At 47.6% G+C, this 13,347-nt stretch overlaps 1 protein-coding gene across 3 annotated transcripts in view; it reads right to left on the reverse strand.

The window, feature by feature from the left end:
* Window positions 1-13,347, reverse strand: part of SYNDIG1 (synapse differentiation inducing 1) — a 205,697-nt gene that overhangs the window by 12,262 nt on the left and 180,088 nt on the right. The gene's annotated exons all lie outside the window — the stretch shown is intronic.

A 13,347-nucleotide genomic window follows, 5' to 3' on the forward strand; every position in this document is an offset into this window, starting at 1 on the left:
ATGAACTTATTTGTTTTGTCTTGAATTTACTTTTATTGAGATAAGTATAGTTACTCCTGTTTATTTTTGGTTTCCATTTATGCAGAATAACTTTGTTCATCCATTTATTTTCAGTCTATGTATATCTTTATACATAAGGTGCATTTCTTGTAGGCAACAGATCATTTGGGTCTTGTTTTTTCTCCATTCAACCACTATATGTCTTTTATGGGAGTGTTTAGTCCCTCCCTGTCTCCCTCCCTCCCTCCCTGTCCCTCTCCCTCCCTCTCTTCCTTCCCTTCTTTCTTTCTCTCTGTCTTCCCTTCTCTTGCTTGCTTTTGTCATTGTCCACCTCTTTCCTTTTGTTGTACTTTATGGGACATTTCCTCAATCGTTCTCCAAGCCTTCTATGGGATAGTATTTGGGTATCATATTCCTTAATTTTCTTTTGTTTACTCTTTTGTTTGTTTACTCTTTTTGTTCTCTCGCTTTTGCTTTTACACAACTTTCCTTTTTGGTTTCAGGAAGTTGATTTCATTCCTTATCTCTCTGAAAATATTAACTGTATAGATTTTTTGAAAGACACTTTCTACTTCCTGCATTGTCTCTCTATCAATCAGAATCCTTCCCTTGACCCTCACCCATTTGTTCAGGTCTCTCTCTCTTTTTTTTTTTTTTCATGGTACAGGTGTTCTCAAGTGTCAGGAAATCACTGGCTATTATTTAACATTGAGGATCACCAACAGGCTAATCAGATGCTCTGCATATATGGCACTGATTAACTGGTGAGATTTTCCATAGTATTGATTAGGCTGCAGGCTGTCTCTTAGATTTCTTTAGCTTCTGTCCAACAGCATACATTGTACATTGGTCTTTTCTCTGGGGACTGTTATAGGCTGAATTTTGTTTCCCCAAAATTATATGGTGAAATCCTGGCCCCAGTACCTCCGAATGTGACTGTATTTGGAGACAGGGTCTTTAAAGAGGTGATTAAGTGTAAATGGCATTGTTAGGAAATGGCATTGTTAGGATGGGCCCTCATCTGACATGCATGGTGTCCTTACAGGAAGAGATGACGTGGACACAGAGGGATGACCCCGTGAAGCCGTGACAAGAAGGCGGCCACGTGAAGAAGAGTGGCCTCAGGATAATACAGCCCTGCCAACCTCAGGCTTCCAGCCTCCAGAGGTGACAGAGTTAAATTTCTGTTGTTTAGTCACTCAGTCTGGCATTTTGTTATGGTGGCCCTAGAAGACTAACATAGAGACATTCACTTTCTCCAGGGATGAATCCCCAGCCTCCTGCCTTGGGGAAAGACCCAGGGGGGCTAAGGAGCACTGTGGCCTGGGCATTGGAGTGGCCAGGCCCCACTGCTCACCACGCTGTGGACTGTGGTCTGCCTTCGCCCCCCTCGTGCCCCGAGTCACCGAGGCTGGAGGCATTCTGACTGGTCTCCTGCTGGGATGGAGAAATGTCTGCCACTGAGCCCTGAAGATGGGAGACAGGACTGGGTGCTTTACCAAGTACAACTTAGAAACGCACTGCTTTCAGGTGGATGTCTTCGCCACGTCTTGCCTCACACCTGGAGCTCCCCAGCCCTGCCTCCTCACGGTGATGGTGGAGTGGACTGGCTGATTCCTGCTGCTGTTGTCACAGGGGCTTGCAGACTCAGCCACACTGCACAATCACCACTCCTTTGTGAACTTTCGTCTTCCAAAATGTGCTTACATCTTTGTTTCCTGTTGCTCCACATCCTTTTCTTTTCCTTCATGGTTTCACACCTTATTCTTTTACCGTAACTTAAGATTTTATGAAGGAGCTGACATAACACACATGTTCAAGTGCCACTAGAAACTGATCCCTTTGTTCTTAATGTCTTTCCAGCTTAAGCGGGGTCCAGAGGTGACTCTGAGACAAGGGTAGGAGGGCAAGCAGCTTCCTTGGAGGTGATCCCAGGAAGTGCCATTAAGAAGGTAGAGAGGTGAGATAGGGAGGCAGAGGAGCCGGTGCAGGGTGGGTGAATGAGCAGGGGTGGCTGTGTCAGCCCCACTGCAGACATCTGGAAGAATATTCCCAGGGGCTCCCCTCTAGGAGCAAGGAGTCTGGAATACATAACCCTAGTCTCCTCCACCGTTGCTTGAGGGCTGCTCCCGTGTGTTCACCTCCCCACATTTTGGCCCTCCCCTGCACATGGCCGGGCACCCTGGTGTGAGTGGAGAAAGCCTCCAACAGAGCCATGGCGGGTATTTGCAGTTAGAGCCATGAGTGCAAAGGGAATACGGGTACAACGCGGGCGTCATCTGCTGTGTCTCAAACAATTGCTTTGTCATATTTCCATTTCTCCCATATCACAATCAGCTGAATGAAGAATCACATTGGGTCAGTTGGAAGCTGTTAAACTTACTGGAGTCACAGCCAACCACGAGCAGGCCAAGGGCTGGACCAGAGCCCGGGGTAGGACAGGCAGAAGCCTCTTCTGATGGTCCTTCTGACTTGGAGGTTACAGTGGAGGAGCTCATGTAAGTTTTGTGAATGTTCCTCAGTGAGGCATCCTGGGATAAGGGATGAATCCTGGTAGCTGAAAACAAAATTAGGAGGTTCCAGGAGGAAGAGAATTTTGAGCAGAGGCTAGAGACGGGTATGTCTTTGGCCGCACCTTGCATCTCACTTGCGGGGAGGAGCCTCAGCTTGTTAATGCTTCCCTTTCAATGCCTCTGCCTGGCTTTCCCATCAATCCCATTTCCAGGATGCAACCTGAGGGCTCATGCATCATTCCGCAAAGATGACCCCTCTGTGGGGGGCGGTGACTGTTCTAAATTATCTACTGCTGGAAACAAATGGTTCCAAAGCGTGGTGGCTTGAACAACAACATTTTCTTCTGTCTGATAATTTGTGGGTCAGAAATTCAGATCAGACCAGCTGGGTGACTCTTCTACTCCATAGGGCATTAACTGGGTCACCTGATGTAGGGTCACCGGTGTCTGGACTGCCCTGGGGTGCCTGAGACGGCTGCACTCACACCTGGTGCCTGGGCCTCTCCAGCACGGTGGCCACCGCTAGCTGAACTTGCTGTGTGGCAGCTCAGGGCTCTGGGTGAGTGTTGCAGGGGAAGCTGCAAGTTTCTCCTGGTTATCAGCCACAGGAGACTCAGAACATCACTTCTGCTGTGTCCTACTGGTTATGAGTGACTCAGTGGGGTCAGCCCAGATTCAAGGGTCAAGGATGCAGGAAGCAGGTCAAGAAATGCGTGGTCATCTTTAGTGTACTGCAGTAACAGCCACTCTCCTCCAGTGACTCCTCTTTCACCTGGTGGCCTAGGATGGGAGGCTTTGCCTATGAAGAAGCGTCCTTAGCTCATTATGTATTAGACTTCTAATCTGCACAGCTAAGTAAATTTCCTTTGTTTTAAATATACGTCAAAACAACTGCAATGTGTGCTTTACTGATTCAATCACAAACTTGGCTCATATGTGGTCATTTATCTGCCTTTGCCACTCCTTCTGTAGCAGGACTGACTGCAACTTCAGGAAATTTGGATAGGCCCTTGGTGGGGAAGTTTATAGTGATTAACCCACAATCTCTTGCCTTATCCCCTTTTGACCAAGAGATATCTTTGTGACTTTTTTGTGGCCTTTATCGGCAGTGAATGCAGTCTGTGGCCATGGTTCTAAGGCGATATTTGGGGAATGGTCCTGGTAAGGACCAATGCTTATAGTCAGTCTCTTTACAGGGAAGCAAAATAGATAAATTCAAGAGTGTTGGCCTTAAGAGTAAACACATGTGAACAAACACAAACAAGCTGAAGTGATAAGAAAACACAATAAAACAAACACACATATGAATATAAGGAGGCCGAGGCAGATGGATTGCCTGAGCTCAGGAGTTTGAGACTACCCAGGGCGACATGGTGAAAACCCCATCTCTACTGAAAATACAAAAAATTAGAAGGACATGGTGGTGTACACCTGTAATCCCAGCTACTTGGGAAGCTGACTCAGGAGAATTGCTTGAGCCCCAGAGGTGGGGTTGCAGTGNATATGGCACTGATTAACTGGTGAGATTTTCCATAGTATTGATTAGGCTGCAGGCTGTCTCTTAGATTTCTTTAGCTTCTGTCCAACAGCATACATTGTACATTGGTCTTTTCTCTGGGGACTGTTATAGGCTGAATTTTGTTTCCCCAAAATTATATGGTGAAATCCTGGCCCCCAGTACCTCCGAATGTGACTGTATTTGGAGACAGGGTCTTTAAAGAGGTGATTAAGTGTAAATGGCATTGTTAGGAAATGGCATTGTTAGGATGGGCCCTCATCTGACATGCATGGTGTCCTTACAGGAAGAGATGACGTGGACACAGAGGGATGACCCCGTGAAGCCGTGACAAGAAGGCGGCCACGTGAAGAAGAGTGGCCTCAGGATAATACAGCCCTGCCAACCTCAGGCTTCCAGCCTCCAGAGGTGACAGAGTTAAATTTCTGTTGTTTAGTCACTCAGTCTGGCATTTTGTTATGGTGGCCCTAGAAGACTAACATAGAGACATTCACTTTCTCCAGGGATGAATCCCCCAGCCTCCTGCCTTGGGGAAAGACCCAGGGGGGCTAAGGAGCACTGTGGCCTGGGCATTGGAGTGGCCAGGCCCCACTGCTCACCACGCTGTGGACTGTGGTCTGCCTTCGCCCCCCTCGTGCCCCGAGTCACCGAGGCTGGAGGCATTCTGACTGGTCTCCTGCTGGGATGGAGAAATGTCTGCCACTGAGCCCTGAAGATGGGAGACAGGACTGGGTGCTTTACCAAGTACAACTTAGAAACGCACTGCTTTCAGGTGGATGTCTTCGCCACGTCTTGCCTCACACCTGGAGCTCCCCAGCCCTGCCTCCTCACGGTGATGGTGGAGTGGACTGGCTGATTCCTGCTGCTGTTGTCACAGGGGCTTGCAGACTCAGCCACACTGCACAATCACCACTCCTTTGTGAACTTTCGTCTTCCAAAATGTGCTTACATCTTTGTTTCCTGTTGCTCCACATCCTTTTTCTTTTCCTTCATGGTTTCACACCTTATTCTTTTACCGTAACTTAAGATTTTATGAAGGAGCTGACATAACACACATGTTCAAGTGCCACTAGAAACTGATCCCTTTGTTCTTAATGTCTTTCCAGCTTAAGCGGGGTCCAGAGGTGACTCTGAGACAAGGGTAGGAGGGCAAGCAGCTTCCTTGGAGGTGATCCCAGGAAGTGCCATTAAGAAGGTAGAGAGGTGAGATAGGGAGGCAGAGGAGCCGGTGCAGGGTGGGTGAATGAGCAGGGGGTGGCTGTGTCAGCCCCACTGCAGACATCTGGAAGAATATTCCCAGGGGCTCCCCTCTAGGAGCAAGGAGTCTGGAATACATAACCCTAGTCTCCTCCACCGTTGCTTGAGGGCTGCTCCCGTGTGTTCACCTCCCCACATTTTTGGCCCTCCCCTGCACATGGCCGGGCACCCTGGTGTGAGTGGAGAAAGCCTCCAACAGAGCCATGGCGGGTATTTGCAGTTAGAGCCATGAGTGCAAAGGGAATACGGGTACAACGCGGGCGTCATCTGCTGTGTCTCAAACAATTGCTTTGTCATATTTCCATTTCTCCCATATCACAATCAGCTGAATGAAGAATCACATTGGGTCAGTTGGAAGCTGTTAAACTTACTGGAGTCACAGCCAACCACGAGCAGGCCAAGGGCTGGACCAGAGCCCGGGGTAGGACAGGCAGAAGCCTCTTCTGATGGTCCTTCTGACTTGGAGGTTACAGTGGAGGAGCTCATGTAAGTTTTGTGAATGTTCCTCAGTGAGGCATCCTGGGATAAGGGATGAATCCTGGTAGCTGAAAACAAAATTAGGAGGTTCCAGGAGGAAGAGAATTTTGAGCAGAGGCTAGAGACGGGTATGTCTTTGGCCGCACCTTGCATCTCACTTGCGGGGAGGAGCCTCAGCTTGTTAATGCTTCCCTTTCAATGCCTCTGCCTGGCTTTCCCATCAATCCCATTTCCAGGATGCAACCTGAGGGCTCATGCATCATTCCGCAAAGATGACCCCTCTGTGGGGGGCGGTGACTGTTCTAAATTATCTACTGCTGGAAACAAATGGTTCCAAAGCGTGGTGGCTTGAACAACAACATTTTCTTCTGTCTGATAATTTGTGGGTCAGAAATTCAGATCAGACCAGCTGGGTGACTCTTCTACTCCATAGGGCATTAACTGGGTCACCTGATGTAGGGTCACCGGTGTCTGGACTGCCCTGGGGTGCCTGAGACGGCTGCACTCACACCTGGTGCCTGGGCCTCTCCAGCACGGTGGCCACCGCTAGCTGAACTTGCTGTGTGGCAGCTCAGGGCTCTGGGTGAGTGTTGCAGGGGGAAGCTGCAAGTTTCTCCTGGTTATCAGCCACAGGAGACTCAGAACATCACTTCTGCTGTGTCCTACTGGTTATGAGTGACTCAGTGGGGTCAGCCCAGATTCAAGGGTCAAGGATGCAGGAAGCAGGTCAAGAAATGCGTGGTCATCTTTAGTGTACTGCAGTAACAGCCACTCTCCTCCAGTGACTCCTCTTTCACCTGGTGGCCTAGGATGGGAGGCTTTGCCTATGAAGAAGCGTCCTTAGCTCATTATGTATTAGACTTCTAATCTGCACAGCTAAGTAAATTTCCTTTGTTTTAAATATACGTCAAAACAACTGCAATGTGTGCTTTACTGATTCAATCACAAACTTGGCTCATATGTGGTCATTTATCTGCCTTTGCCACTCCTTCTGTAGCAGGACTGACTGCAACTTCAGGAAATTTGGATAGGCCCTTGGTGGGGAAGTTTATAGTGATTAACCCACAATCTCTTGCCTTATCCCCTTTTTGACCAAGAGATATCTTTGTGACTTTTTTGTGGCCTTTATCGGCAGTGAATGCAGTCTGTGGCCATGGTTCTAAGGCGATATTTGGGGAATGGTCCTGGTAAGGACCAATGCTTATAGTCAGTCTCTTTACAGGGAAGCAAAATAGATAAATTCAAGAGTGTTGGCCTTAAGAGTAAACACATGTGAACAAACACAAACAAGCTGAAGTGATAAGAAAACACAATAAAAACAAACACACATATGAATATAAGGAGGCCGAGGCAGATGGATTGCCTGAGCTCAGGAGTTTGAGACTACCCAGGGCGACATGGTGAAAACCCCATCTCTACTGAAAATACAAAAAATTAGAAGGACATGGTGGTGTACACCTGTAATCCCAGCTACTTGGGAAGCTGACTCAGGAGAATTGCTTGAGCCCCAGAGGTGGGGGTTGCAGTGAGCTGAGATCGCACCACTGCACTCCAGCCTGGGCTACAGAGTGAGACACTGTCTCAAAAAAAAAAAAAAAAAAAAAAAAAAAAAAAAGAAAGAAACAAGAAGAGTCATTGCGTGGTCCTTGGGAGCCCTTGGGAGCCAGAAGTGAGCTGTAAGAAGTACAAGATACATTGCATTTTCAAGAAACACACATTTGTTTTCATACGATGCAACAGTCCATTTCCACACATACTGCAGAACCATTACAGCTGGCAAGAGCACACAGGAAACGCTGTCCCAGTTGGGAGGCTGGGCTGGTGCACTGAATTTGGAGACCCAGTGCTTACGGTAAAGAGAGGGACATCTTTCTCACCTGGAGAATTTGTACAACATATAAGGTTGAATCTTCTTTAATTCAAGTGGGAAAAAAAAAAGGATGGAAGTGTTTCCACAATCGATTTGTTTCATTTGGCTCCATGGTGCTGCCCATGTACGTGATGCTGAGTGGGAGCACACAGGCAGATACACACCATGTGAACTGAGGATGGACAGCTCACTATGGTTGGAGGGCTCAGCACAAACTGGATGGACCATTTATTTCGAGCACAGCTGGCAAATTTGCAGATTTCTGTTTATAAACGTGGTGCCTCCTGGAAGGCAGACACAGCATTGTACAAATGCTACTTTCTAGCTGGGTCACTCTTTATGAGTTTGCTTTCACAACAGCCTTGGGGACTGGTCTAGATGACACGTTATAGATGAGACAATGAAGACTGAGAAAGTGTAAGCAACAGATGCACGCTCACAGAGTCGAACTTGCTTTCTGAACCACACCCAGTGCCCTGCTGCCTGCAAGCTACCCCTATTTTGGGTTAGTGGGTAACTGTGACCCAGGGCCTGGCTGACACAGGGGAGCTGTGTTTGTTGGCCCTCCCATGCCCATGCGATCCATCAGTTTGTTGCACAAAATGTATTAAAGATGAGTGTATGCCACAGGGAGCAATGGCTTCCTGCATTTTAATTCATTTTATTTGCATTTTCTATTTTAATATTTTCCTGTTTTAAATAAAGTCTTTTATATTTGGTACTGTCACTGGTGTTTATCTGTGAAGTATGACAGGTCTTGCATTCCAGCAAGATGGCCACCTGGGATGACATGGGTGACCCCTTTCACTGAGAAGGCGCAGAAACTATGTAGCCAATGGGTCAGGACTGGGGGTGTGTGGCTGAGTTTCTGATGCCCTGAGGGGAGAAAGGACATGGTGTTTGGTCCAGGGAGAACTCATGCATAAATCCCATAGCCTCAAAGAATTCTCTCCATGACAGAGGACTAGAAATTCCCCAGTCTCCACCCCATGTTAATAAACCAGCGAGTAAGCTTTGTGTCTGTCCTGGACCGTAAGTGAGCAATCCAGACCTCAAGTCAGGATAACCATAGGCATGGGCCCTGAATTTATAGATACATATGTGCAAGAGCCCTGCTGAGAAGTTAAAACATAAATGGATCCAGCACTCAAGCCCAATAAAACACAAAGATTGTCTCTAAGGATGATGACAATTTCATAAATTAGAGCTCATAGATTTCTAGCAGGGGAAAAACAAATCCTAGATCTCAATGGAACCACCAAAGAAAATTATAAACTGAGTGAGGGGGGTAAACATAAAAATGATGGTCAGCTGATTGTCCACCCAGAGCAGAACTACTACTTCCAGGTGGCTCACCTTCAGCTGTAGGGCCCCCTGCCCACCACCTCAATAGGATGTCTCCAGATCTCACACAAACATTGAGTCCCTGGGGGAGGCTTTCTTGGTCTCTGGTTCAGGTCATGCTTCCCCGCACCATGCTTTCATACAACTTTGCATTCATGACACTTACTAAGTGAATGTTCATTTGCCCACTAGACTGTAAGCTCCAAGGGAGCATAGGTCGCCTTTTTGCCCACCTTTTTTCAACACTTAACATAGCACCTTGCACACGGATGACATGAATGAAGGATATATCCAGGATATAAGTGAATAATAAGAATCAGTACCTTTTCCAACAGAAACTCAAGCAGCATGCTGGTAACATGAATACAGCAATAGTGTCCTCTGCAGACGCTGGCCTCCACCAGCTGTTAGCATCCCAATGTTGACTGCTGAGATGGAATCTGGCTGCTGTGTCTTGGCCTCTATGTTGCTGCACCTGGCTTGGGCACTCATTTCTAACACTCAGCTCTTACTAAGAAGATGACTTGCTTAGCACAGTTGGATCTGAATTTCCGAAAACTGTTTGCCTCTGCAGCAGAGAAGCAGCCCTTGCCAGGCTGGTGCTGGTCTCATTGCTGGCCCTTCTGGCCTCTCCCTGGGGAGCCTCCCTGCTTTCAGACTGGATGCTAGCAACCAGGGATGTGCACTTCCTAGTTCCACTCCTTCAGGTTTTTATTTTCCTGCTGCAAGAGTTTCTGACATCCACTAACCCCAAATGTGTGATAATATAGTGAGACAAAGGAAATCAGACCTCGCAATTATTCTATAGTCAAGTGAAGTGAAGATTTGGTAGTCGGAGTGGACACACTGGGAAGGTGCCACATGCTCTGTATGTCCTCAGATCCTTGGTGACACCAAGACACACACTGTGGGGCAATGGCAGCAGATCATAAACCTCCACAAACCTCTTCTCTTAAAAGGAAAAGTGCCCACTTCAAGAGAGGGCCTTCAGTGAAGCTGAATTTGTTTCTTCACTGCCCAGAGGCATGTCTGCGAGCCAAACTGCTATGGGCTGCATGTGTGTGTACCACCCCACCCCCCAACTTCATATATTGAAGCCCTAATTCCAACGAGATGGTATTAGAAGGTGGAGCCATTGGGAGGTGACTGGGTTTGGATGAGGTCATGAGGCTGAAACCCTCAGGATGGGATGGGTGCCTTTCTAAGAAGAGAAGACACAAGAGTTCTCTCTCTGCAAACCAGTGAGGACACAGGGAGAAGGTGGCCATCTGCAGCCTGGAAGACAGCCTTCCCCAGAACCTGACCACGCTAGTACCCTGATGTCAGATGTCCAGCCTCTAGAACTGTGAGAAACAGATGGCTGCTGTTTAAACCACTTAGTCCACCGTAACTTGTGACAGCAGCCCAGTCTGACTGATGTGCTGCTCAGTCTATCCCCAACTTTTCACAATACTCCCTTGCATGTATCTAATTGCTAGAAAAAAAATCCACCCATTTCCTGAGTTTTTTATCTCAAATGAAAAAGGGCACTTTCCTTTGGAAAACAGGTTCCAGCTTGGTGGGCCTTCTTAACTGGGATTATTCTCGGAATTGTGTTATGGTATCGCCTGCTCCATCTGGTTCCTTGCAAGCTGCCATTTCAGGGCTATCCTGATATTTCCATATGAAATTGACAAGTGCCTCTCCTTTTCCACAGATGCCTGTGAGCCCACATACCCTGCGCTGCACTTTGGGATATTCATCATCATTTCCCTTCCCAAAGAAAGTGTTTGGCTCAAAGAGGATGTTCATATCATACCGCTTTTTCTTTCCCTGGTGAGAAGAAACTTGCCTCTGAAGCGTGAATTGATGGCATATATACCCAAAACAGATTCCTCTGATTCTGTCGCATGCACTGCCCTGTGTCAACTCCAGGGAAGCAGGTTTCAAGCCATCGAGAAAGTGCTGCCGTGTACCCTGCCCTGCCTGTGTGTTCATATGGCTCTCAACTGCTTAGTTCCTGGATTCTCTGATTGGGAGCAAGATGCAAAATTAAAAGTATATCTACATCGACTTCTTTACTTAGACCTTCTAAAGAAGTGCCAACTGTCAGGTGCAAGCTAACAAGAATCTGCTTCTTTGGAATGAATTCCAAAGGCAAGATAGGAAATTCTCTTGTACTGAACTCAAAAGAAAAAGATTCAAAAGACTACATGAGGGTCGCTGTCTTAGTCCATTTTGTGTTGCTATCACAGAATACCTGAGGCTGGATAGTTTATCAAGAAAACAGATTTCTTTGGCTCATAACTATGTAGGCTGGAAAATTCAAGACTGAGCATCAGCGGGGCGTGGTGGCTCATGCCTGCAATCTCAGCGGTCTGGGAGACTGAGGTGGGTGGATCACCTGAGGTCAGGAGTTTGAGGCTAGCCTGGCCAACATGGTGAAATTCCATCACTACCAAAAATACAAAAATTAGCCTGGAGTGTTGGTGCACACCTGTAGTCCCAGCTACTCAGGAGGCTGAGGCAGGAGAATCACTTAAACTCAGGAGGCAGACATTGCGGAGAGCCGAGATCATGCCACTGCACTCCAGCCTTGGCAACAGAGTGAGTGTGTCTCAAAAAACAAAACAAAACAAAACAAAACAAAAAAAAAACCAAGACTGAGCATCTGCATATGGTGAGGAGGACATCAGGCTGCTTCAACTCACTGCAAAAAGTGGAAGGAGAGCCTTGAAAGCAGTATGCACGCATAGAGATCATGTGGTGAGAGAGGAAGTGGGGTGTGCCAGACTCTTTCTAACAGGCAGCCATCGAAGGAGCTCATAGAGACAGAACTCCCTCACACCCAGGGGAGGGAATTCATCTACTCATGAGAGATCTGCCCCCTGGACCCAAACACTTTCCACCAGGTCCCATCTCCCAGTATTGCCACACTGGAGATCAAATTTTAGCATGAGGTTTGGAGGTGACAAACACCTAAGCCATAGCAGTCCCTGGAGCAGTCACTGGGAAATCACCGTTGTGTATAGGCAGTGTTGCTTACTGCAATGTGTGCACGTTCCCTGGTCTGTCCACAGTCCTCTAGGTATTGGAGGAACATGCATGGCTTCCTCAGAGCTGCATGTGGGGCTTCAAAATGAGATGCTGGACTTGAAGGGGCAGGTCTCTACCCTGACATAAAATCTGACTGAAGAGGGGCTCGTATGTGAACTGAGGACTTCCTGGGCAAGTGCATGCTCCAACTCTTCTCTCTCCAGGTGGATGGAGGCGGCTCTGTGTGGGACAAGGTTACATGACCACACTCCCATGGGAAGCACAAGCTTGGCTTCTATCCAGGTAAGAAGGGTGCCTTGACTCCTGCAAGCCATTGCTGGAGCTGGCCAGCACCAGGTGTTCTCTCTAGAGTCCACTATACTAGGGAGGAGACAACCAAGATTCGAATATTTTGGTTCTTAGGACTGTTGAGATGATATCAAATGAAGATTTGCTGAGCATTTTCAGCCTCTGAATAACCAGATGGTAGCCACATATACTGGTGGCATGAGGTTCCCCCTAGCCCAGCCTCTGCCTCTCTCAGCCCAGGTGTAGCCTGGGTGAAGACCTGCAGCTAGTGAAGTGAGGGGACAGCAGGATCATCTGCTGGTCCAGACAGTGTATTTGCCCAGAGGGCTCAAGGCTGAGAGCTCTCGGCACACACTGAGGCGGTCTCCCCCTCACTTCCCTCTTTCCCTCTCCATTGCCCTCTCTCCCTCTTTTCTCTGGAGCCCTGTGCCGGTTTTCTCTACTGAGCTGTTTCAGTGGGAGCCACAGCCACAGGAACAGATGGCACCAATGTGGCCATCCGCATCCTACCTGGCAGTGTGGGCTCTCGTCTACTGGTTGGGAAACCAGCTATTTGGTCTGCTCATCGCGAGTTGTGGGTAAACGAGCTGCGTTCCTACTCAGATTATCTATGCCCAACTGGGTGCAGATGCTTCCCATTGAAATAATTATGAAAAAATTAATTAATGTGGGTGTTTTGCCTGGAATGTGGCAAGATCCTTAAAGACAGAATTAATGTGCAAAAATCACAAGCATTCTTATACACCAGTAGCAGACAAACAGAGAGCCAAATCAGGAATGAACTTCCATTCACAATTGCTTCAAAGAGAATAAAATACCTAGGAATCCAACTTACAAGGGATGTCAAGGACCTCTTCAAGGAGAACTACAAACCACTGCTCAGTGAAATAAAAGAGGACACAAACAAATGGAAGAACATACCATGCTCATGGATAGGAAGAATCAGTATCGTGAAAATGGCCATACTGCCCAAGGTTATTTATAGATTCAATGCCATCCCCATCAAGCTACCAATGAGTTTCTTCACAGAATTGGAAAAAACNNNA

The sequence above is a fragment of the Rhinopithecus bieti genome, unplaced genomic scaffold, assembly GCF_001698545.2.
Source record: "Rhinopithecus bieti isolate Rb0 unplaced genomic scaffold, ASM169854v2 scaffold_56174, whole genome shotgun sequence".
Classification (NCBI taxonomy): Eukaryota; Metazoa; Chordata; class Mammalia; order Primates; family Cercopithecidae; genus Rhinopithecus; species Rhinopithecus bieti.